Source organism: Thermobia domestica, chromosome 17, assembly GCF_964235325.1.
Source record: "Thermobia domestica chromosome 17, izTheDome1.hap1.1, whole genome shotgun sequence".
In the NCBI taxonomy this organism is placed as follows: domain Eukaryota; kingdom Metazoa; phylum Arthropoda; class Insecta; order Zygentoma; family Lepismatidae; genus Thermobia; species Thermobia domestica.
In genome coordinates, this window is record NC_137470.1 from 11,543,516 (window position 1) to 11,569,619 (window position 26,104).

General features: G+C 38.8%; 1 protein-coding gene across 1 annotated transcript in view; it reads left to right on the forward strand.

Moving 5' to 3' along the window:
* Window positions 1-13,114: 13,114 nt before the first annotated feature.
* Window positions 13,115-26,104, forward strand: part of LOC145673761 (UNC93-like protein) — a 101,305-nt gene continuing 88,315 nt past the window's right edge. Inside the window, exon 1 of the mRNA XM_081743510.1 lies at window positions 13,115-13,367. The gene's annotated coding sequence lies outside the window, so the exon portion shown is untranslated. The remainder of the gene's footprint in view (window positions 13,368-26,104) is intronic.

A 26,104-nucleotide genomic window follows, 5' to 3' on the forward strand; every position in this document is an offset into this window, starting at 1 on the left:
ATGCAAATTATCTCTATACCCCCCCTAAATGTGTTACTCGCCATCCCAATTGTTCTTGGGCGCAAATTTGGCATAATATTAATTCCTCTTTTTTACCCTCTGGAATGAGAGAGTTATGGTATAGGTTAGTGCATAATGTATTTCTTACTAACCATCGAGCATGGGAACTCGGTTTTCGACCAGATGCTCAATGTATCCGATGTGGACAAGCTGACACACTCATCCATCGCTTGGGGGGCGCGGTGGCTCAGTGGTAGAGCGTTCACCTCTGGTGCTTGGGGTCCCGGGTTCGATCCCAGCCCCCGCCAAGTGAACTTTGTGGTGGACAAACACCGTGCTCGTGGGTTTTCTCGGGGTACTCCCGTTTCCTCCCACTTTCTTCATTCCACCATTTCACTCATCTCTCATTATCACCGTCTCCTTTAGCCTAACCGGCATAACCGTGGGACGTAAAACTCAAAGATTTCATTTCATTTTTTCATCCATCGCTTGCAAACATGTCCATCTATCCAGCATTTGTGGCGTAGCTATACACATATTATAGCACGAATACTTCGTGTTGATCAACGGATTATTAATAGTGAGCCGTTTTTTCTTTTGCCTGATTTCAAATACTTCCCACGTCCTAAACACAATATCATAGTGTGGTTAACTATTCACACAGCGGCTATCCTACTTACCGAAAATGAGCTGGTGACACAAGCAATGTTCATTTTTAGACTACAGTGCTCTTTAAAAACAATGCCTTCAGATCTACGCTTGCGTCATTTTGCCCACTACCCGACTGCTGTTTACTAAATGTTTTCTTTTTTCGTGTGTGTGTTTGTGTGTATACTTCATGTGATTGATTTTCAATTGTATTGCAGTGATATCCTTTTTGTAATTTGTGATTGCTCTTTTATTCTTATTAGATATACATATATGTAATGTAATTTCTTGCAATAAAACTGACTGTTAAAAAAAAAGCGGTTAGCGTACGCGCCTATGGCGTGGGAGACCCGGGTTCGTTTCCCGGCGGGAGCTCATGTGGTTCGGATTCCACGTTAATCAGTAGGTCCACGTCTCATATAGCCTCGCTGCTGGAAGGGACGCTAAACTAAAATCAACTCAACTCAAAGTATTCTAAAATCAATACTTTGTATTTTTCTGTAAACATAAAGTATGTAACTGAATTAAATTATGTACCGCTGTAAAAAAAATAAAAATAAAATAAAAAAAGTGGTAGAGCGTTCACCTTCGGTGCTTGGGGTCCCTGGTTCGATCCCAGCTCGTGCCGTGTGGACCTTGTGGTGGACAAATACCGTGCTCGTGGGTTTTTTCGGGGTTCTCCCGTTTCCTCCCACTTTCTTAATTCCGCCATTTCATTCATTTCTCATAATCAGCGTCTCCTTTAGCCTAACCGGCATAACCGTGGGACGTAAAACTTAAAGATTTCATTTCATTTTATCCAGTGTATACCTGACAAGGGAACCTTCCGAAAATGATAGTTGTAGTGAAAGATATGGCCTATGCCAATTGAAAGATCTGTAACAGAGATGAGCATTCCCAAAAAATTAGCTGCCCATAGCAATAGGTTCAAGAAATATAAGGGGTGGAAGTTCGGGAAACAGCAAGGTTGGACAAGGAGGAAAAGTGCAAATTCCGCAAAAAAAAAAAAAAAAAAGCGCACGGCAAAATACAATGCCGGCAAGCATATTTGCGGATCCCAAACGTTTCAGATATCCTCTGATCTGATTGGTCGATACAGATATGATATCACAAGACATGATGTACATATAGCACAAAGTAAAAGGCAAATGGTGTCGGCTCTGGTAGCCGAGTGGGCTAGCGCAACATGCTAGTAAAGAAAATGTTTTCGGCATGGGTTCAAATCCTGCTTACGGACAGTTTTTTTTACTACTTTTAAAAATTTTTATAACACTTTTTTCGTTAAAATAAGATTAAAAATAATATTCAAGAAGTGATTTAACGATCATTTTTAAAACATGTTCATTAAACTTCTTTCATTAAAATAAGTTTGCTCTTGTACTATATAGATCCACAGGAAATGTAGTAGTAGTACGTTGCCCTTGTACTATATAGATCCACACCTAATGTAGTAGTTGTAGTAGTAGTAGTAGGAACGGGTTAGAAGCCCCGCAGGGGTTGTTTGGGTTCTGTTCTCGACATCAAATTGGCAAGAATGCTGAAACGTTTGGGATCGGCAAAAATGCTGCCGGCAAGTGATGAAAGAGACTTACCACAATAGGGAACAAATGAAGGCCACCAGTAGGGTTAACAGTGTTGCCAACTGCAATAAAAAGTACATGATTTGCAAAGAGCACTATATGAATTGAGTGCAATATTCAGTGCCATGTAGAACATAAGATATGACGTGTATAATCAGTGGTACAATCTAACAAAAGAAAATAGAAAAAACAGAAGTACGAAAAATACGGAAAAGACGAAGTTGGCCATAATGCGCCACATTTGATCACGAGCTGTGCATATTAGAATGAACAAAACAAGAAGCACCGACTATGCAGGAAACCGACGTACCTAGAGTCGAAAAGAAAAACGAGTTCCAAAGTTGGCATCACTGGCCATGAACATCCAGACAAGTCTAATATAGTTAGGCCACTCGCTTCACAAAAAGAAAATTCCGGCAACAGGCATCACTCGGAATGCATCAATGCTAGAGTGATTGAGGCAATGCCAAGTCGGGGAACATGAAATGGTTGGGTTGAGCCAACAACCTATAATATAAGTAAACATTATGTCATGGTTAGATCGTACGTGGGAATATACAGGGTGTCCCACCAAACTTTGTGACCTGAAAGATTTGAGAAATGAACAAAAATGTGACGGATCCAGTTGTGCAGAAATGTACCAATGTCAGGGGATGATAAAAGTCTGTGAGAAGCAAGTGACCCCAGGATCCCCATCATAGGGCCCCAGGAGCCAACTTCAAACTTTCAAATGGCAACAGGGACCGAGTGGTACCTCTCTCGACAGATCATGGAATGTGCAACAACACATATAGGAAACATTTGCTATATGAAGCATGTTTTTCAAAATGGCTGCCACAAATATATGTTGTGTCTTAACATGGCATCGAACATTGTGATCTCAAATTGCTGCGAAGCGAAAATAGATGTTGCAAATCCAATTGCACAGGAATGTACTCATGTCGAGGGCCAAGAAAACTTTGTAAGAAGCAAGTCCCCAATGTCCCCATCATAAGGCTCGAGGGGTCAACCGCAACATTTCAAATGGGAACAAAGGGCAGATGATATTTCTCTGGATAGATACAACACCGCCTATAAGAAACATTTGCCATATGAAGAACGGGTTTCAAAATGGCCGTCAAAAATGCACGTTGTTGTTGTCACCGAGCAGATATTTTTGGCGGCCATTTTGAAATCCCATATAGTAAATATTTCTGATATGCGTTGTTGCATATTCCATGATTTATCGAAAGAAATATAACTCGACCGATGGTGCTATTTGAAAGTTTGAAGTTGGCCCCTGATACCCTATGATGGGGGACTTGGGGGCACTTGCGTCTCACAGAAGTTTGTCGCCCGCTGACATGGGTAGATTCCTGCACAACTGGATGTGTCACATTTTTTTTCGCTTTGAAACTATTTCAGTCGCAGAGTTAGGTGGGACACTCTGGATACATCATATAGGCGGTGATAGTACTGCAGACAGCAACACACAGCAGATCAAGCCTTTGATTATGTTGATTATGTTTGCTTTCTACTGGTGTGGATATGTGATAGAAAGACCACCAAAGGTTCCGACACCTCTAGAGTACTGTTTCGAGACATTCACAGGCGATCATTGTACCATGTATGACGGATTGGCAGTATTCCGCTGTGCTTACTGCAAATGTATCTTCTGTTTGGACCATTGTCTCATCGAACAATTGCACGTACAATGTGGACGAGCATGTACAAATGATGCGAAGGCTAATGCCTCTTGCCGGAATTTTCTTTTTGTGAAGCGAGTGGCCTAACTATATTAGAATTGTCTGGATTTTCATGGCCAGTGCTGCCAACTTTGGAACTCGTTTTTCTTTTCGACTCTAGGTACGTCGGTTTCCTGCGGTCGGTTCAGTGCTTTCTTGTTTTGTTCATTCTAATATGCACAGCTCGTGATCAAATGTGGCGCATTATGGCCAACTTCGTCTTTTCCGTATTTTTCGTACTTCTGTTTTTTCTATTCTCTTTTGTTAGATTGTACCACTGATTATACACGTCATATCTTATGTTCTACATGACACTGAATATTGCACTCACTACATATAGTGCTCTTTGCAAAACATGTACTTTTCATTGCAGTTGGCAACACTGTTAACCCTTCATGTACTGGTGGCCTTCATTTGTTCCCTATTGTGGCAAGTCTCTTTCTATACATCACTTGTCAGCATTGTATTTTGCCGTGACCCCCTTTTTTGCGGAATTTGCACTTTTCCTCCTTGTCCAACCTTGCTGTTTCCCGAACTTCCACCCCTTATATTTCTTGAACCTATTGCTATGGGCAGCTAATTTTTTGGGAATGCTCATCTCTGTTACAGCTCTTTCAATTGGCATAGGCCACATCTTTCACTGCAACTATCATTTTCGGAAGATTCCCTTGTGAGCGTCAAGGGGGCTATAACCCCCTTGGATCCACCACTGTATATATATAGTACTTTCACGAAAAGTCCCGGGCGCCAAGTTTTTTTTAAAAAATTAGTATTCCCAATTTTTACCTGCCAGTAGTTTCTGAGTTGGCGCCTCATTTTTACAGCTAGCGCCTAAATCAGAAGAAAATTTGACGAGTCATATATCAGTGGTAAGCTACAGGAAGACTGGGGGCGAGGATCACTGCTCATAAACATGGCCCAACCAGTGGTCCCTACTCAATGTGGCCATGTTGCCACTAACTAAACCATTGAAAACCGTAGTACTAGTCGATAATTACTTCGTACTATCAAATATTCAAAACTACTGCTCGCAACTACGGCAATCTCTGAACCAACCTTTGAGTTGACTATAAAAAAAAAATTCGTGTATTATAATGAATGTTAAGTATAAGATCAGTGACGACGTCAGCTTTAATTTCTTCAAGAGACAAAGAGAGAGACAGCAAAATTTTGATGGTGGGGGATCTATGTTTTGTACACCGAAAATGATAGTTCTATACAACTGAGGGGCAGAGGTTTTGAGGGAGAAGCGACGCTTCGGTACAGAATTAGGAAAAAATATTTGCTTACCTTTGTTTCCGAAAAAATATAGAAAATTAAAAATGTGCTTTTAACTTACACCAGAAGTGTTCAGAGTTATGTTTTAAATGTTTATTCAATCACAAATAAACGTTAATAAATATCCATAATTAGCTTTCAATTTCTATTTATGTTGAAACTGTGTTTTGGGGTCTCTTATCTTCCATCAACCACTCAGGCACAGATGAATTTCGGACTATCAAATAATCCTGATATTGTTTAGCTTACATTACAATAGGTCTGTAGGCGACAGTCGGGGCGTAGTGTTGCATCAAAGAACCACCCCCTTCCCCTCTTTGGCGTCGTCGCTAATTGTATAGATATTTGCTATAATAAACACCGTGCATGTGGGCTTTCCCGGGTTCTTCCCTTTCCTTTAAATTTCTTAATTTCATTATTTTGCTCATTAGCATCTCCCTTAGTTACTCAGGCCCATTCGAGGTCCCTCGTGACTATATTTTTAGCGTATGCGTCTTCGGCTCGGGAGACCGGGTTCGATTCCAGGCTGGAGCTCAAGTGCTTTGTATCTCATATTGCGCTGAGTTCACTTCTCTATAGCTAAGTAGGACGCTAAACTAAAACCAATATCCTCATCATCATCGGAACACATTTGCAAGGTGTTAAGCTTAAAATAAAAACTAGATTGCGATTCTTCTATTTATATGTTTTCACTTGAAAAATATTTTGAGTCTCTTTAAAAGAAGAAAACGCAAGAATCATTTGAGATTTTACATTTAAAGAAAGAAAAAAATGATTAATTAGGCTTATATTATATGGAACTTCTTCACTTTATAGTATAAAAATTTGAGATGGACCATTTATCTTGATACGCCCATGTAATTTTAAAACTAATTGATAAAAATGGCTGAAATTTTGTAAGATGCAAATAACGACAAAGAAACTCTGTCTAATAAACTCTGCAGTACCAACAAATTAATAGTGTTCCCAACATTATATAAAGTTATATTTTTAACGCCACTATGCCATGTTATTACATATCTCAAATCTAAATATTAAACGAAAACTTACAACACAAATTTGTTATTCAGTGTTGCAATATGACAAGCATCTAAACTTCAGAAACCTGATAATAGTATTAATAAAAGCAGAGGCGGATTCAGGACGAACTCAACGGTGAGGAAAGAAGGCAGTGAAAGATTCTGTTTTCTCTCTCACCGACTTTTGCAGCACTGTTGATTGTGAAACTCATGGAAGCGAATAACTTTTCCAACCCTGGATCTGTCCATGATAGAAGTGAGACGGACAGTGAAATGCAAACCCGAAATACCTTAGTGTCGAATACTATGATCATGGCTTATTTCGAATGAATACAAGAAATTGAAAATTAGACTTTTTTCGAAAATTTCTTACATAAACAGAACGTCTAATCACGTAGGTGATTCTCAAAAGACGTAAACTTCTCGGAGCCGTTACAGCAATTTGATATTTCGAATCGTTCACGAGATATGAAAAACGTGAACACTGATAGTGATACTCCTAAAAATGACGTATTTGGGGATTGTTTGTAACGTATCTTGATCCTCTTTGCTTTTATAACATTACAGAAACAGATTTTGGTACTTGTAATTACAATAAATTCTTGCAATTACATAATTTTAACCAGTGTTGCAAACTTTACCAATGTGTATCATATCTCCAGATCAGTTTGAGATATCAAGTTGCTGTTAAACTGCATTATGATCTTTACGTCCGTTGAAAACCTTCTATGTTGTTGGATATGATACTCGTACTCATCCAAGCCGTTATCGAAATAAAATCTTTCGGGAAAAAAGTGAAATTTTCAATCCCTTACGTGAAGACTAAGGAGCATGGAAGCTTCTCAGTTGCGGCAAGTGACTTGCCAATGATGGCAGAATACCTATGATGACAACTTTGTACCTACTTATTTGAAATAAATCATATCATGATCATAGTATGCAACACTAATGTACTGTGGATGTGCATGCCCCGTCCACGTTATTATTTATTACTATTATAGAAGCCTAAAATATTTGGATCTTTGTGGATGTTCGTGATACTGTAGCATCCTTAGTTTGTAACAAAATTTCAGTGTTTTTTATATCATTCTATTTATATTATTCTAAGAGTGTAAAGATAAATAGTTCACTAAGTGTGTTAGTGTCACGTTATTTTTCATTTTTACCCTAAGAGTGTTAAACACGAGTGTCCTCTAAATAGATCTTATCTACCCCACTCGGAGAGGGGGGTAGAAGATTCAAATGACACCAATAGATATGTACAATCACTTACCTCTGTTTCTTTTGTGGCTCCATCTCTGGATTACCCTCGGCCTCAACAATCTCTTCCAGTGACTGCTGTCTTGATGTTTCCTGTATAACACCAACGTGTCGTGATCTTAGATGGTACCACAAACCAGTCGTTGAATTTCGATTGTGGATAGTACTTCGACAGTAATTGTATTTTGAAGAAACACTACCCTTTTCAGGAGTGAAATGTTCCCATATAATCGACTTTCCATTGTAAATATTTCCCGAAAATGTATCTCTTCTTGCAGTTCTCTTATATAGTTCGAAACAAGCTCTGCGTTGGTAACTGATATAATGAACGTCGGTTGGGTATAGTGATGAGCGCAAGAGTCTTGGTCTTGCAGTTTTTGCAAGAGTCTTGCATACAAGACCAAGACCAAGACCGGGAATACCGATGCAAGACCAAGACCAAGGGATGCAAGACCAAGACCAAGATCAAGACCATACCTGCAAGACCAACACCAAGACTCTTGCGCAAGAGTCTTGCACAAGTACCGGCACTACTTGAATTTTTATATAGAATGCAAAGAAGAAGGAGATGAATTTCTTGGCTTCAGTAAAAATGCTGCTGGAGTGGATGTGTTCCCAGTAGGTTATGCAATCCGTGTGAGTCGATATGCCCCTGTAGTATATAGCTACAATATGTCGTTTTCTGAATTGGTTTTTCGCATTTTCTGTAGATACTGCTCGTTTTAAAGCCACACAGGTGTCATCTTGCGCCATGTGAGCTTTTTTGGTGGACAAACACTGTGTACGTGGATTTTCTCGGAGTTCTTCCGTTTCCTCCCACTTTCTTCATTCTACCATTTCAGTCATTTATCATCATTACCGTCTCCCTTAGCCTTGGTTCATAATCATAGGACGTTAAACTAGATACTTCATTTCATTTCAAAGCATATTAGTGGTGTTCTTCTTCCAAAACTAAATGTAGTAATGAACATCGGTAATACCGTACACCATCGGTGTCGACTACATGGGTATGGTCTTGGCTCCGAGACTCAAGCATCCGTTGGAAATTTTTAATGTGTGCTCATAAAATTAATATCAAAATAACATTTTCAAGACATTGGCAAAAACTTAGTGTATATGACCGCAAGTTTGATTTCATGGGAGGATGCTTATAGGTTGAATAATTGTTTGTTAATATAATTTTAGCCTCCTTAGGTATACGGAACATCGAGTATTGAACGATGTAACCAGACCCGCAACCAGAGGGCAAGGGCGCCGATTTCTATGTAAATTTGGGGGGACCCATTCAGATGCAGAAGGCATATATGAGGATTTTAAGACAAATTGCTTTCAAATTATGCCAAATATTGTATATTCTTAAATAAAATAAGGGGCCCCACATCAGCTTTGGGGGGCCTGTGCCCTCTTGGTCCCCCATGATCGGCGTCCTTGCTAGAGAGGTCTAGGAGGCCTGGCCCCCCCTAAACTTTTCGTAACCCCTCCAGACATAAGTACAAAAATCACAATTAAGATATTTTTAAGGAAAATTTTAATGACTTGCCCCCCTAACATATTGGTGCCCCCCCCACAAACCTCTGTGGCCACGGGCCTGGACATAACATTATACTATTTATATTATAAAATTGAAAGTGACTATTTTTGTGACTCCTAATCTTTTGAACCACCCGACCGATCTCGATCAAATTTTCAACATAGATGAGGTTTGCGTCTGAAAGTGTTTTTATCATTTCACTTTGACGCTAAAACTTAGGGGAGGGGAAAGGGGGAGTTATAAAATAATAAATAAAACTTAATAACTCTTGAACCAAATGACCAGTCTCGATCAAATTTTTAACATAGATAAGATTCAAGCCTGGAATGTTATTGCTCAGTTCACTTTGACGGAACAACGTAAGGGCGAAGGAGGAGGGGTAGATGTACAAAAATCAATATAAATAAAAATAAAAGTGCCTAAGTTTTATAACTTAATAACTCTTGAACCGATCTCAATCAAATTTTTAACATGTATGAGGTTCAGTCCTGGAAAGTGTTTTAAAGTTTGTTTCAATTTGACGGCAGAATCTAGGGGAGGAGGAGGGGAGAGGGAGGTATATATAAAATAAAAAAAACTTAATAACTTTTGAAACACCCGACCGATCGTAATCAAATCTTCAACATAGATGAAGTTCAGGCCTGGAGCGATTTTTATCATTTTACTTTGACGGTGCAACGTAGGGGAGGGAAGGGGAGAACATATATGTAAAAAAAATAAATAAAAAAATATAAGACTGTTTTTGTGACTTCATCACTCTTGAACCAGCTGTTCGATCTCAATCAAATTTTCAACATAGATGAGGATCGGACCTGCGATGGTTTGTCATATCACTTTGACGGTGCAGTTTAGGGGAGGGGAAATGTATTTAAAAATGATCCGAAAATGACCGATATTAAAATGGAATCTATAGTTTTGGGGTCGCTGAGATAAACCGTGACACTTCTGATGCTGTTTAAATCCAAATTCAGCCCCGGAGCTTGGCGGAGGGTAGGGAAGACATATAAAAATGATCGAAAATGACACATAATACCTAGGTAGTGATTAAAAAAAATGACCAAACATTAGTGTCGAATCCATAGTTTTCGGCGTCGCTAAGGTAAACAGTGATACTTCCGATCCCGTTTAAATGTAAATTCAATACCACAACTTGGGGAAGGAACGAGATATATAAAAATGATCAGAAATGACCATTATCAATGTCGAACTTATGGTTTTCGAGGTAATTGAGATGAACAATGACATTTCCAATGCCGTGCCTCACAACATGGGGGAGGAGAAAATATATAAGTTTAATGAAAATGACCGATATTAGTGATAAATCCATAGTTTTCGGGGTCTCTGAGACGAAGAGTGAAACTTCTGATGCCGTTTAACTAAATCCAAATTCAGCCCCGCAACTTGGGTAGGAGGACGGGAGAGAAATATAAAAATAATCGAAAATGACCGATACCAGACAGCGCTTTACTAATAGTAAAAAGTGACTGACGAAATATATTATTATTATTATTATTATTATTATTATTATTATTATTGTTATTGTTATTATTATTATTAGTTTAATCCAACGAAGTGGGTAATTGATGCTAGTAATCCATATTCACAAGTAAGACTTCAAATAACTTAGAGTTTGATGCTGTTATTTTGTATTTCTAATACAGGTCAAAAGCATTTATATAAATTGAGTTTACACGAAAGACACAAACAATTGAGTCGTTTTCAGTTTTCACTCAAATTATTCTAAAATATTAAGAGTTTTTATTATAATCATTATTATTTTAATTTTCTCTCTCTTTTTTTGGTCAATATTGCTAAACATATGATCATCATAATAGGTATTCTGTCATTATTGACAGGTTACTTGCTGCTACTGAGAAGGTTCGACGTTCAGTGGTCCTCAGCTAGTCTCTTCATCTTGACGTAGCAATTTTTGTTTTAATACCTTCCTTCAGCTAGTCTCCTTCGTTCCCTCCTCCTCTTTCCTTTCACAATATCCTCTAGCACGTCCCTCATAATACAGTTCCTCCTCAGCCAATATCCTAATAAGTTCCTCTTCCTCCTCAGCCAATGTCCTAAGTAGTTCCTTTTCCTCCTCTTAATTACATCTAAAAGTCTTCTTTTCTCCCCTACTGCTAATATTTCTAACACCTTCTCATTCGTTTTCCGTTCAACACAGCTAATTCTCTCCTTTTTTCTAGATGCCCATGTTTCGAAAGCCTGCAATCTTTTCATCCCTTTTGCGTAATGTCAATGTTTCTGCTCCATAGAGTACATATTGGAATCAGTAAAACGAAATCTCAATATTTAATTGGAAGTTTGTTTAATACAACGATTAGCTAATCTTGGTTGAAATGAAAGATCTGACACCTTTAGAGTGTAAAAAAACTTTTGCAATTCATGGTATTTCAATAATTTGTGCCGTCTTGTTTTTCTTTCATGCGTCTCAAGGATAGCCTCCCCAGTTTGGGAACAAGTGGATTGTTGGGTCTGTTAAAAAATATTGAAAGATTACGAAACGTTGTGATTTGGGCATATCTTATAAGTAGTGAAGCGTGGGCACCCATTAAAAAAAAAGGTCATCACCTATGTCATCACCTATAAAAACAATATTGCATTTAGAAACATACATTGTATTTCCATTACTATTGGCGCATTGTACAGTTTATTAACCCTCATATCCAGAGTAAAATTTACGTACAGTACGAAAAGCATAAGATTTCTTAAATGCAAGACTTGCAAGACTCTTGCATGCAAGACCAAGACCAAGACCAAGACTGGGTGTGCACGACCAAGACCAAGACCAAGACCAAGTGTTCCAGTGCAAGACCAAGACCAAGACTGGATGTGCAAGACCAAGACCAAGTGTTCCAGTGCAAGACCAAGACCAAGACTGGAATCCTTGGTCTTGGTCTTGGTCTTGGTCGTGCACACCCAGTCTTGGTCTTGGTCTTGGTCTTGCATGCAAGAGTCTTGCAAGTCTTGCATTTAAGAAATCTTATGCTTTTCATACGTAAATTTTGGTCTTGGTCTTGTATTTGCTCATCACTAGTTGGGTATTCCTCATTCACGAGCTAATGCTTCTCCCACTAGGCCAATAAACATATCAGAAGTGTTGATAACGTAGGACACGTGTCCTTTCTCTAAACAACAATCTTTTATTGTTACCAAAATATTCAGTCACAGCGAATATGAAACCACGCACCGTATCAGCAAAGGCGAGTACGAGATAGCTAGCTAAAAGCAGTCTCAAATAGGTATTACGATTAGAACACGCCGCATCAGCGAAGATACTATTCAATATCAGTCCAGGAGTAAAGCTTATCTGTATGTAATGATGCGTTTCTTTCCTTTGTTCATAACTTCAATCAAACCAGGCAGGGGAGGAAATGTTGCTCTTTCGCAACTTCAAATTTCTCTTCAGTTTCGTTTTTCAGTTTTGTTTCGTCCCTTCGTGTTCCATCTCCAAACTTTGTCCTTCTGTTTCGATTTTTTTGTTTTTCGAAAAAAAAATCGTTTTTCGGTTTTCAAAAAAATTTTCGTTTTTCGTTTTTCGAAAAAAAATCGTTTTTCGTTTTCGAAAAATTGATCGTTTTTCAAAAATAGTTTCGTTTTTCGTTTTTCGAAAAATTGATCGTTTTTCGATTTCCGAAAAAAATTTTCGTTTTTCGTTTTTCGTTTTCGAAAAAGCCATTTTTCGAAAAAGTATTTTTCGAAAAAATGTGGCCATCCCTAGTACCCACCCCAAGAGGGGATAATTTTTATCACATATGAACTTTTACCTGAATGATTTAAAACGTGCAAGATCACTTCCTTATAGCATTATAGTCAGTCAAAACAAGCTTGCGAAGATCATTAACATGAAATGACCCATTGTACAGCTGAGGTGCCTCAGGCGGAAAACATACAGCATAATATATGACGTATAAGGCACGTGTATTTATTTATTACCATTCACAGACTGGCAATGACGCACCACTACCTCTAACCATTGAGTAGCAAAAGGGAAAACTGAAACAAGGTCAGGCACGTGGGAGATTCGCCAACAGCTTGGTTGGCTGACCCACAACATCTCGCTGTACGTCACAGTGACAGCAGAACAGCGAAGAAACTGACGGCGTCTGCGGGGATTAACCTAGGCCCGCTATGCCTTAGGAAGTCCCATGAATGAATTGTGATAAATGTATATACTTTCTTAGAAATTGTTTTAGAAAGGTAACGGTACTAATCTTAATATTAACCTTAACACCAGGAAATTTGATTAGTGTTTGTGTGATAGCCATCGCGCCAATGTGTTGAAGAATAGTTTGTGATTATATTCAGTCTAACGGTAAGTTTGACAAAAGAAATTTTATTTGAAGTGATATAGTTCCCCTAGTTTAAAAAAAAAAATACAATCAAAGACTGTGATACAGATGCGATACTTTACGTCAACCACTGAACAGGAGAAAATTGGGGAGCAGGGTGGCTTAGTGATAGGATGCTTACCTCTGGTGTGTGAAGTCCCTGGTTCGATTTCCGGCCAAGTAAGCTTGTGGTAGATATCGTATCTGAGAGTTTTCCCGGGGTACTTCCATTTGGTAAGAGTGTCATTTGAGCAGAACAAGTGATTTTGGGTATCTTTTAGTTTCTCTCCCAATCTTGCAAGTATAAAATCTCCAGTGTTACTTACGTTACAAAACATAGCTGAGCGAGCGAAGGGGGTTGAAGCCCCGCAGGGCTCGTTTATGTATGGTTCCTATGAATGTTCTGCTCAAAGTGCACTTTTGCCCTCCAGTTCTTCCTACATTCTCATCCCACCAACTATTAAATCATTATTCACTTGCCCTAAACGTTTCCCTTAGCCTAACGCGCATAATCGTGGAACGTTAAACTGAAATAGCTCAGTTAGTTTCATTTCATGAACAGGAGGAAAAGCTGTCATGTGTTTCAGACAAGTATTGAAATTGTGCTTGCTTGTATTCTGATATCAGTTTTGAATACAAAGACTTACAGTTAACTGGAATAGTTGGGAAATTTGGATTCGAATCACGTTCATAGCATGAGTGTTGTGAATTGTCAATTCGCTCATACCTCATCGTCCCCTTTAGCCTAAAGAGAAGAATCGTGGGACACAAAACTAAAAGAATACAATACAGGAGAAATTATCAATATTTCTGGGCTTTCGGCATCTATGACCATTTTAAGAGTCTTCATCTTGGCGAAATTATAATACCGCTAATTGTACAGTAATTATGTGATATCTTCAAATAGATAAAAGATAATTGAAATATGGAACAAGAGCGCCCTAGACAATATTATTTTGCGTGAGGTACCGTTATCATAAGTCACCTAGTGGCTTTCCGTTTTCAGTTGTTTAGAAACGCGAAAATAAACGCCGATTTTCAAAATGGCTCGAAATCGAAAGCAGATAAGTGATTCGTGATAACGATTTCTCATGTAAAATAATATTGTCTAGGGCGCTCTTCTTCCACATTTCGATTATCTTTTATCTATTTGAAGATATCACATAATTAATGTAAAATTAGCGGTATTTTAATTTCGCCGGGATGAAGACTCTTAACCTGTCACGTATGAGGGATGACGCTCCACACTAGGGATGCGCTCGAGTCGAAACATGTCTCGAATCTCGACTCGACTCGACTCGAATTCGAGTCGAGATTCGAGTCGAGACACACTTTGTAAAATTCGAGACGAGTCGAGACAAACGCATTTCTCGACTCGAATTTTCGAGTCGAGACTCGAGTCGAGTCGAGACAGCTAGTAAAAATCTCGACTCGACTCGAATGTCTCGAAAATTTTTCTATAATTTTTAATATTATTTTGAAGAAAGTGCTCGATCAGAAACACTCGGCACAAGAATTTCGGAAACTGCAGGACTTGTCAGGTGTTCGAGGAGTGCTATGGTGATTGTCTTCAGCAAGTGGCGAAACCAAGGGGAAAAGACGTCCAAATGTCGAGGGGTTGGGTGCCCCACCTCATTACAGATGTCGAACGTCGTAGGCTGGGCAGACTGGTAAAACAGAACAGGCGGCGAACTGCGTCGGAACTAAGATCAGAGTTTAATGCTGGGCAAAGTACAAGTATGTCTGAACTAGTGTTGTCAAATTTCCGGAAATTTTGAACCTGTTTTTTTTAAACGTTTTTTTCGATTTTCCGGAAAAATTGAAAAAATAAATATGTTTGTATTAGATTAATTTTACTAGTAATGATATCTCTTTTTTTTTTCAAACACGCGAAAAATTTAAGTTCAAAAATTTCAATATTGCGAATATTAAAAAATAGCACTCGAAAATAAAACTATTTCAATTATTATCTATATATTAAAATACTAGATTTACGCGTATATGTTTCTCCTGAGAAAAGTTTATATGTTTGTCTCCAATCCTTTCAACAATGAGATCTCGAACCCACAAGTGCTAGAAACGTGCCGTTTTCATTTGTCGATTCCAAATTTTATGTAAATTGTCCAGTTCTAATTGAATATTTTTATATTAAAAAAACATGGTCATTAGTTCTTTATTACATTTATAGGGGTACACAAGAAGTACTGTGGGGGCGCGGTGACTCAGTGGTAGGGCGTTCACTTCCGGTGCATGGGGTCCCTGGTTCGATCCCAGAACGCGCCGTGTGGACTTTGTGGTGGAAAAACACCATGCTCGTGGGTTTTCTCGGAGTTCTCCCGTTTCCTTCCACTTTCTTCATTCCACCATTTCATTCATTTCTCATCATCACCGTCTCCTTTAGCCTAGCCGCCATAACCGTGGGACGTAAAACTAAAGATTTCATTTCACTAGAAGTACCGAAATTTCTGAAAAAGTAAAGCATCATACCCTACGAGTTATATATTCCAACATCACATAGTTGTATATAGGGGCTGTATATCTGTCAGACGTTTGTTTCATGGCCAAATGATAATGAAAACGAAGGATAACCATTTCTCCAGTCTAAGATTAATCTTCATTGTTTGGAGAGGATTTTTTTTTCAATAAACACCGTTTATCACTGACATAATTAATTGTGTGTGTACTTTATTTACTTATTAAATAATGCATGCAAATGCATGCATACACGATATGGGCATTCAGTAAATGGATACTTGAATATTTGAATTCAATTATCTATACAAGCCGGCTACGAGTCTTTTGTCCAAACTACTCTTTGGGATGAGCTTCTTACCAGATGTGTAGCCTACCGAAGGACCACACATATGTTATCGAAACTATTGTGCTGTTTTTTTTTATGCTTTGGCAGAAAGTTCTGTAGATATCGAAGCCTGCCAGTGAAGCCATATCTAGCATCTTGGTGCTAGATCTAGCATAATTCACTCCCATTTAGCATATAACATCTTGACTTTAGCATCTTGGCAAAATCTCATTCTTTCCTCTGGAGAACAGAAAAAGAACGAAAATTTAGATGGCTCACTGACCGTTGGGACTTATCCCTTAGTTAAAGCGATGGTTGGAGTAATAAAACCAGTTAGTATTTCCGCTGTTGTATTGCTGAATTCACAGAAATGTTCAAAAATAAGCAAAACGTGACTCTGTACAAGATGTTTACTTACCCATAGTTTTATTGTTGTCAACTGAACTCTGAGTGTCTGGGATGTTTCAGTCCCTTCTCACTTTACAACTTAAGAGGGGAGGGGGTATGACCGCTAAAAGAAATGCTTCAGTGCTGCGTCGGAAGCGGCATGTTTTGTATATATTTCTTAAAATGTTATCCATTCTTAAAGAATAAATTCCCCCTTCCTCCCCTGATTCTCTTTCCAATACAGAGAACCGACTCTTTAAATGAAGAAAGAACCCTGAACCCTCCCGAAAATGCAAAAATGAATGATGCGTGCAAATAACAAATCTGTGGATGAATCAAATAATGCAGATACATGAGAAGATGATGATGAAGATAACAGTGCTTGATGCAGCGCAGTCCACCACATGTAAATAGATTTGAAGGGTTCATATTTGTGTATGTGTACGTGTGTATGTACTTGTTTCTGAGTATTTATATGCGCGTGTGTCTTGTAATTGTTATATTAGTATCCACTGGATTAAGTGAAAGTATAAAATGGATTTGATGACTGCCAAATTGACGTCACCTTGGTAAGTCATTATTTTTTAATATTTAGTAATATTAAATTAGATTATAGTGTAGTGTCGTTTTGAGGAGCAAAGCTCTACAAGACGTGAACGTACAGTTTAACGTCGGATTTGAAACACATGAGCTCCTACCATGAATCAAACCTCGTTCGAGAAAGGCGCATACGCTAACCACATAGCAACGGGGAGCTCAACATTTAGTGATATGTATATTAAGTTGTAAAATTATATTCGTTTAATTTTCACTAATATAATCTTCACAATGTAAAGCATTCGCTACGCACGTTATCTTGTTTAAAAACAAAAAGCCTATCTCTTATGTTTCCGTCTCGGGGTTGGACTGCGGGATGATAGAAATCCGAAAGAGATGTTTTTATACAGTAGATCTGCTCCTTCGTAATCTCCGTGTTTGATAAGAATGAACCTCCCTGGCTCACGTATACGTAATATAACAAACCATGCACATTAAATGCAAGACTAATATAGCAAACATTGAAGATGCCCCCTAGAAAATTTTCTTCGACCGCCCATATCTGGAGGTACACAATTTCGCAACTCAGTGGATACGATGTGGATGTATTCAAAGTCTACTGATTTACCCATAAAATTTAAATTTTATAACAATATTCTCAGTGAATACTAACCTGAGAAGAACTTTTTTTTTAATTCGATCGCTAAAGGAGTTTTTTTTCACCAGGTCTCGGTAATCGTCTGGCACGAAAAATGAAGTTTCTACAAGTGTTTCCCCAGCAATTTTTTTGAGAAAGGGGTCCTCCAGGAGCGTTATTTAGGGTGTAATTCCTGCGTTTGTTATATACATATATAGATATAGATAGATATAAATATAGATATACTGTGTATATATATAAAGATAAGTAGGAGCGGGTCTTTAAAATTAGTTCGGAAAGATAATATGAAAATCTGGTATAATTTGCAAGAATCTATCTAGTCTAATATAAATAAAATAAATAGTTTGTTTGTGTTTGTCTGTCTGTATGCAGCCTGGGGACCAGACGAGTGGACCGAGAGTTACCAAATTTTAGTCAGGGGTACCCTGGCCCAGGCCCCAGATCAAGACGAATCTTTTTTTTTTTCAATATTCGAACCAGGGGGTTTCAGGGTGCGCTTACAGGGACATATAAAAGTGGTAGAAAATGGCCCATATTACTGTCGAATTCAGTTTTCGCGGTCGCTGAAATCAATGGTGAAACTCTGATCACATTAACTTACAAATTCACCCTATTCGGGCCGGTGGTCACCGGAGGGTGGGGGGTCGCATACCGAGACATGTAAAAGTAATCCAAAATGACCGATATTAGTGTCAAATGCATAGTTTTCGCTGTAACTAATATCGATGGAGACACTTCCATTTGCGATGATTTGCAAATTAAGCTATAATTGTATGCGGGCCAGGAAAAATTCTTTAAGTTTTGCGTCCCACGGTTATGCCGGTTAGGCTAAAGGAGACGGTGATGACGAGAGATGAGTGAAAGGGTGGAATGAAGAAAGTGGGAGGAAACGGCAGAACCCCGAGAAAACCCACGCACACGGTGTTTGTACACCACAAAGTTCACTTGGCAGGGGCTGGGATCGAACCCGGGACCCCAAGCACCAGAGGTGAACGCTCTACCACTGAGCCACCACGGCCCTCAATGAGGTTGGAAGCTGGTCAGTCATGGCGGGAGGTGGCACATGCCATAGGAGTGGCAAAGAGTGTGATTTCCCGATTGTGGAATCGATTTCAAACAGCTGGAAGTGTTCAAAGAAGACAAGGACAGGGCCGTCCACTAGCAACCAAAGCCAGAGACGATCGTTATCTCTTGTTAACAGCCCGTCGAAACCGGCGTCAGAATACAACTCCGCTCCCGCGAGCCTTCCGAACAACAGGACGCACAATATCTACTCAAACGGTCCGCAATCGCCTTCGAGAAGGTGGTCTCTACGCACGTAGGCCTATGGTGTGTGTCCCATTAACTGCATGACACCGTGTTGATCGAAGAGCGTAGGCGGAGGAACATCGTGGGTGGGGACGCAATGAATGGGGCAATGTTTTGTTCTCTGACGAGTCTCGATTCAGTGTAGAGCCTGATAATCGACGTGTTCTCATCTGGAGATAGTGTGGAATACGACACAATCCCATGTTTGTGCGAGAAACATCCCAGTATCATGGTGGTGTACTGATGGTGTAGGCAGGAATCAGCATTGGTGGGCGTACTGAGCTCCACATCATCCGAAATGGCTCTTTGACGGCTCTCAGATATAGGGATGAGATCACGAAAACTCTTGTTCTTCCTCATGCTGGTGCCATTGGTGATTCGTTCCTTTTTATGGATGACAATACTCGTCCTCACATAGCTCGGTTAGTGGATGAGATGCTGGATACTGAGGGTATCGCTCGGATGAAGTGGCCAGCATGCTCTCCGGATCTCGTTCCAATTGAGCATGTCTGGATAATGCTTGGCAGACGAATTGCTGCTAGGCCAGTAAATCCAACAACCATTCCAGAGCTGAAAGTCGCTCTTCTGGATGAGTGGCACAATATCCCCCAAGAACTCATCGATAATCTGATTGAATCCATGCCACGCAGGTGCGAGGCCCTGTTGGCTATTCGAAGTGATCATATGACATATTAAGGAACAATCAGTGTTGTTGCCTTGCCTGTTTGTGAGCAGTTCGAGAGGTGCACACATAACCCTCTTGTGTCATGAGCCATGTGAACAAGGTTTCTCGTGCCCCAACACCAGTATGTGCCCCATTTTTCTAGTGTATCTTAAAGCATTCCTTCTTGTATGATATTATGAGTCAAACACAAGCTTATTCATACACTATCTTAAGGTCTTGTGTGATATTTCAGCTGAACCCCTAATTTTTTTGAGCATTATATACAGTATATATACAGTATATATATATATATATATATATATATATATATATATATATATATATATATATATATATATATATATATACTAGCAGCGTTCACCCCGCTTCGCTGCGGTCACCCCGGAACGCAATAAACTTTGTTACTTAGATAATTTTTACTTTTTCGCTTTCAAATTGCAGTAAATGTTAACATTATAGCGCCTGTCATTTATGTTAACCCGCCGAGTGACACGGTCATGCGGGTTGCATATAAATACGTTTATTTTTACCTATGATGAACTAACAAAGGATTTGTGGACACCTGAATGGTCAATTATCTCAAGACACTGGTAATTGAAAATTAAAGTGATATGATAAAAACCATCTAGGGTCCAAATCCTAATAACCCCCCAAAAATAAAAGAAATTGGTTCAGCCGTATTAGCGTGATGAGCGGACAAAGGAATTTGTACGTTCTCTTTTATATACTGGCGGATCCAGGATATGATCAAGGGAGGGGCTAAACCATAGTTTGCAGTTTTATCCAGTGTAAAACAGGATTGAAGCCCATTTTATGCAGTGTATACTTGAGTGTGAAGGGGGAGGCTATAGCCCTCTTGGATCCGCCTCTGTATATATATGGCCTCGAATCCATATTCGCTGAGATGAACAGAAGATGCCGTTTAAATTCACAAATTCAGCCCCATTAGTACTCTAAGGAGGATGGTGACATGTAAAGATAATTGAAAATTATCGATATTAATGTCAAATTCATAGTTTTGGGGCTCCACAAGTTCATTGGTGACAGTTTTGGTATCCTTTGTGTCCAAAATGAAACGTATTCTCCCCGTGCGAAGAACGGATATTCTGCTAGTCTGTAATAACTAACGGAAGTTTCACTTAATATATTTCTCGCTGCTCAAATTTACTCACTTGTGCGGTATATGTGTGTAAAGTAGAATTAAAACCTGTTGCTCTAAGTATTTTTCCGTTAGCGAAATACATTGTATATACACTAGGACGTCGATAATCCTAACGTCAAAAATCCAACGCGGTCCCTAGAAGCTTTTTACATTTTGTCTTAACGCTAGCGATAAACAAACAATAGCGTGTCCATCGACGTTATGTGAAGTCAGTGTTTTTACAAAAGTTCATTTATATGTAATTGTTTGTCATGTATTTTATTTTTATTTTTTCTTAGGCCTATAAGTTTTAAGTGTGACTTAGAGTACAAGCAAGTTCTTCAGAAACATTAAATGTAAGTAGCCTTACGTACGGTATTGTAATTACTGTATGTACTGAATAACCACTGTATCGATAGAACATACCGTACAGTATATGTAAGCCTAAAAGACATTTTCTTGGTCATTTTCGAAAATCCGAACAATTTGAAAATCCGAATACCTGTGGTCCCAATTAATTAGGATTTTCGACTTCCCACTGTATATGTTGCAGACATGTTACAGCAAGTAAGATTACTAGCATCAGGCCAACAAATAGTTTTTAAACTTCATTTTCCTGTTTTTGCCAATATTTCCGAACAAATGATATTTTCTAATGGTTTCAAAATTTCCGGAATTTTACATAGAACAATGAAGATGTCTCTATGAAATATATGTTTGATTTAACATATTAACTAAAATGATTCTGTGATTAACAAAAATGATGATTCTGATAATACCCAAATTTTCCTTTTTTCCCAGCTCGGGAAAACAGTAAAAAAACAGTTTTTTTACCCAAAATTTCCGTTTTTATCACAGGCCTTCACAACACTAGTCTGAACACACAGTGCACCGAACACTCCTAACGATGGCAAATGTTAACACCACGACATCGGCAATTATAACTGAAATGAACACGTGACCATCACCACTAGACCTTGGCACAACGGCAGAGCGTTGCATTGTCTGATGAATCCCGATATCTTCTTCATCATGACGATGTGAGGGTGTGAATCCGTCGTGTTCAAAGGGAACAGCTCCTTGACATCTGTACTGCGGGACGGAGACAAACTGGCTGCGGCTTAATTATTATCTAGGGAACATTCAGGTGAGCATCCATGTGTCCAGTGGAGCTCGAGCAAAGCACCATGACGGCCGAGGTGTCGCACGCTGCTTGCAGACTACGTAAACCCCCTTCATGACGGCCATGTTTTCCATTGGTAGTGGAATTTTTCGACAAAATAATGCACCATGTCAGAAGGCCAGGAGTGTGATGGAGTGGTTCGAGGAACACAGGAGCGAGTTCCAAGTGATGTGCTGGCCCCCAAACTCTCCGGATCAACCCAATCGATCACATCTGGGATGTGATTGAACGTAACGTGAGGGTGCATCACCCCCTCCCCGGAATTTACAGAAATTAGATGACCTGTGTGTGCATATGTGGTGCCAACTCTCTCCAGCGACCCACCGAGGAACATTGCGACCATGCCAAGACGCGTTGCCGTTGTTATTCGTGCCAAAAGTTGGACATACTAACAATTAGGTAGGTAGTCATAACGGTCTGGCTGATGTGTGTGTATATTTTAACTCGTATATTTTGTCTCGACTCGAATTTCGAGACGTCTCGACTCGAATTCGAGTCGAGTCGAGACAGAGACTGTCGAGTCGAGACAGCACCATATTTTCGAGTCGAGACACGAGTCGAGACGACATTTTCTCGAGACGAGTCGAGACAGGCTTAAATCTCGACTCGACTCGACTCGAGCGCATCCCTACTCCACACTACGCGAAAACAATGGAGAAGGAAACAAATGGAATGAAATCTTTCAGTTTGTACCATAATTATGCCCTTTAGACTAAGGAAGACGGATGAATTAAGGCAAATGAATGATGATGGAGGAGTTGGTAAAATGAGAAGGTGGAAGGAAATGGGATTAGTCCGAGAATACCCAACAAGCATTTCTCCATTTTGACATACACACTGTGGCTGATCTTACAGTACTTTGTATTGTAATTAATAGAAACTTATTTCCTCTTTGATACTTACACCTTCGGCTAATTTACAATACTTAGTAGACGGATCAATGAAAACTTACTTCTTATTTGGCAAAATATCTTCGGTAACGTTATAATATTTTGCAGGGAAATGAAATAAAACTTATATCCTATCTGTCACATATACCTTCGGTGAGGATGTAAAATTTTGTACGGAAAGGGCATAAATGATGCATTAATTTTGAAAAGACTACATTTTCAAAGGTGCTACACGTACACACATGAAAGATATATGAAAAGAACCACAAACTCACCAAGTTTATACACTCTGTACACATGTTCAATATGTGCCCCTTTGGTGACACATGTCCAGACGATACTTGAGCGCACTCCATACAATTTGTAGCATGATCCTGTCAATTGTCTGCACTGCAGCACTGATGCGTTCTTTGAGCTCGACTAAGGATTGCGGTAGTGAGGGTACATAAACAAGGTCCTTAACGTACCCTCACAGGTAGAAGTCGCAGGACGTTAAATCAGGAGATCTGGGAGGCCAATTGCTTTTCTCTTTACACAAGCAACCAGTGTTCTTGAATTGCCAATATCACCGCAAAATGCTTTGTTTATGGCGGTTCTTTTCCGTGCTCTCTTCTGAAAGAGCGTTAAACAGCTATAGCAGACGAACATCTGGCATATTCAAGCACCAAAAACTTTTTTCTTGCGTTCCCTCCATTTTCGACAGATACTAACCTCTTACTGCTACACTGGCACACTGCCACACCCGATCGGAAAGATATGGACTCGGGCTGTCACACAGTACAAACTTGGTGAATTTGAGTTCTTTTCACATATCTCTCATGTGTATACGTGTAACACTTTGGAAATATAGCCTTTTCAAAACGAATAAATCATTTATGCTAACTCTGTATAAGTAAACTAATTTCCCATTTGGCATGTACACCTTCAGAGACATTGTAATACTTTGTAGGGAAATAAAGCTTATTTCCCATTTGCCACATATACCTTCGGTGATAGTATATCATAATATTTTGTAGGGAAATGAAAAACTTTTCCCATTTGGCACAAACACCTTCGGTGACTTTGTATTACTTTGTAGGGAAAAAAAGAAAACTTATTTCCCATTTGGCACAAACACCTTCGTTGACCTTGTATTACTTTGTAGGGAAATAAAACGAAACATAATTTCCCATTTGGCACATATACCTTAGGTGTTAATGTAATAATTTGTAGCCATATAAAAAGAAAGTAATTTCCCATTTGGCACATATACCTTGAGTGATTATATGATATTTTGCAAGGAAATTAAAAATGCACAAAAAAAAATCTGGCTATTTATAAAGAAACCTATCACCGGTGTCCTTTGGTGTCGTCCTACTTGCAACAGTCTTATATGCGACAGGAACTGTTAACTGTCCTATGAGCGACCGAGTCGATTTGTTAACTGTCCTATGAGTCACCGATTCGTTCATACTAAGATAATGGAACAAGGTATGGTTCCTTCTTCTTTAACTTGTTTCACGTTAGTGTGATTTAGAATCTAACAAAATGTACTATGAAAAATTTACGTTCCTAGAAGTCTCATTTCTTTCAGGACAAATTCGTTTCATAATTAAAAGGAACATACACCGTTAACAAAAAGAAAAAGAAATGAAATATTTGAGTTTAACGTCCTACGATTAGGTCTGATAATTAAAAAATTAAACCTTAATAAGATACCTGTAGGAAAAAAGCCTCAATCCCCCATTACTTAAATACCTTTATAAATAAGCAACATCTGGACATAAACAATTTGTTAACCTTTCTTCTAGCCTAGAACAGGTGGAAGGTAATTTAAATACTTTGTTTACGTTTTAGATTGTTTAGAGTGAACTGCATTGTAATTTATGGGCTTGGTTGGGAATAGCCAATCAGATGTAGTAGATCTCAAAAGCTGTCTTTTATTGTTGAAATGGTGTTCTCATTTTATTTATAGAGTCTTAGGAAATCTAAAAAGTAGATAGACAGGAACTGCTGTTGTACGTTTAAGTTTTTCAAAATAAAATGTATTGCTTTGCTTAGTGAGTAATTAGGTTTGAATTACATTAAATACAAAAAACAGAGCTTTTGGAAAAAGGGGATATTACAATTGGATTTTGAATAATTAATTACATAGGAATATGCTTTTCATGGAAGTATCCTTACGTCTCGTTAAGTTATTTGAGATCTAACTTAAAATTAAAATAAGTTTTATTTGCACTCACAGTAGAGGGAAAATATTTGACGAACAGTGTCACTGGCACGTATATTTTTCATTGCAAGGTTGTTCGGATGCTAATAACGCCAGAGGCAAACATATTTTACGAAAGGAAATCATATCATCTTCCATCATCTCAATGCAAATGAATCGGTCGCTCATAGTACAGATAACAGTTCCTGTCGCTAATAGAACTGTCGCATCTATGAATAATGCTTGTCGTTTTGGTTGTGTAACCACCGTATTAGTGTCTTAAAGTTACACATATTGTTATGTGCGTTTTCATGGTGGTCTAAATTCAAACTGGTATGAAACAAAGTAGCAATGAAACAAACAATTTTTGATTTAGCAAAAAAATTACGCTTACATCACATTCTCCGTACTTTACGGCGAGCTTCAGATAGGACAGAATACGAGATTAGTTCGTAAAATTGAATCCGTGAACCGTTATTTTAGCTGTGACGTTACTATGATTAATTAACGACTGGCGTGACAGCCCTTTGTGGGCCTGAGCCGCTCCAATGTCATCTGTTAGCAACATTCTGAACTATGTCCAGCCTAACGACTAACACGTGACTAGTGTGTTAAATAACATGGGAGTTTTTTCATCCTCCTAAAAATTAAAAATATTCACTTTTGGCAATTTTCCTATTGGTTAGTCCCCGAAGGCTACAATCATGTCAAATTTCATCATCCTAATGCTGCCGGAACTGCCTAAACATTTTGGGGGTGTAGATGTTGTCCCATACAAATAACTTTGGAAAGATTTTTCAGTTCCCCATAAAACGACTCAGTTCCCCATAAGTTTGAAATTTTTATTTTTACTGATTTATTTAAGTAATGCTAATAAAAATGTCCAAGCATACCGAATTTCAGTTTTCTTTTCTGATTCCAAGTACCTAAAACATGTAATTATA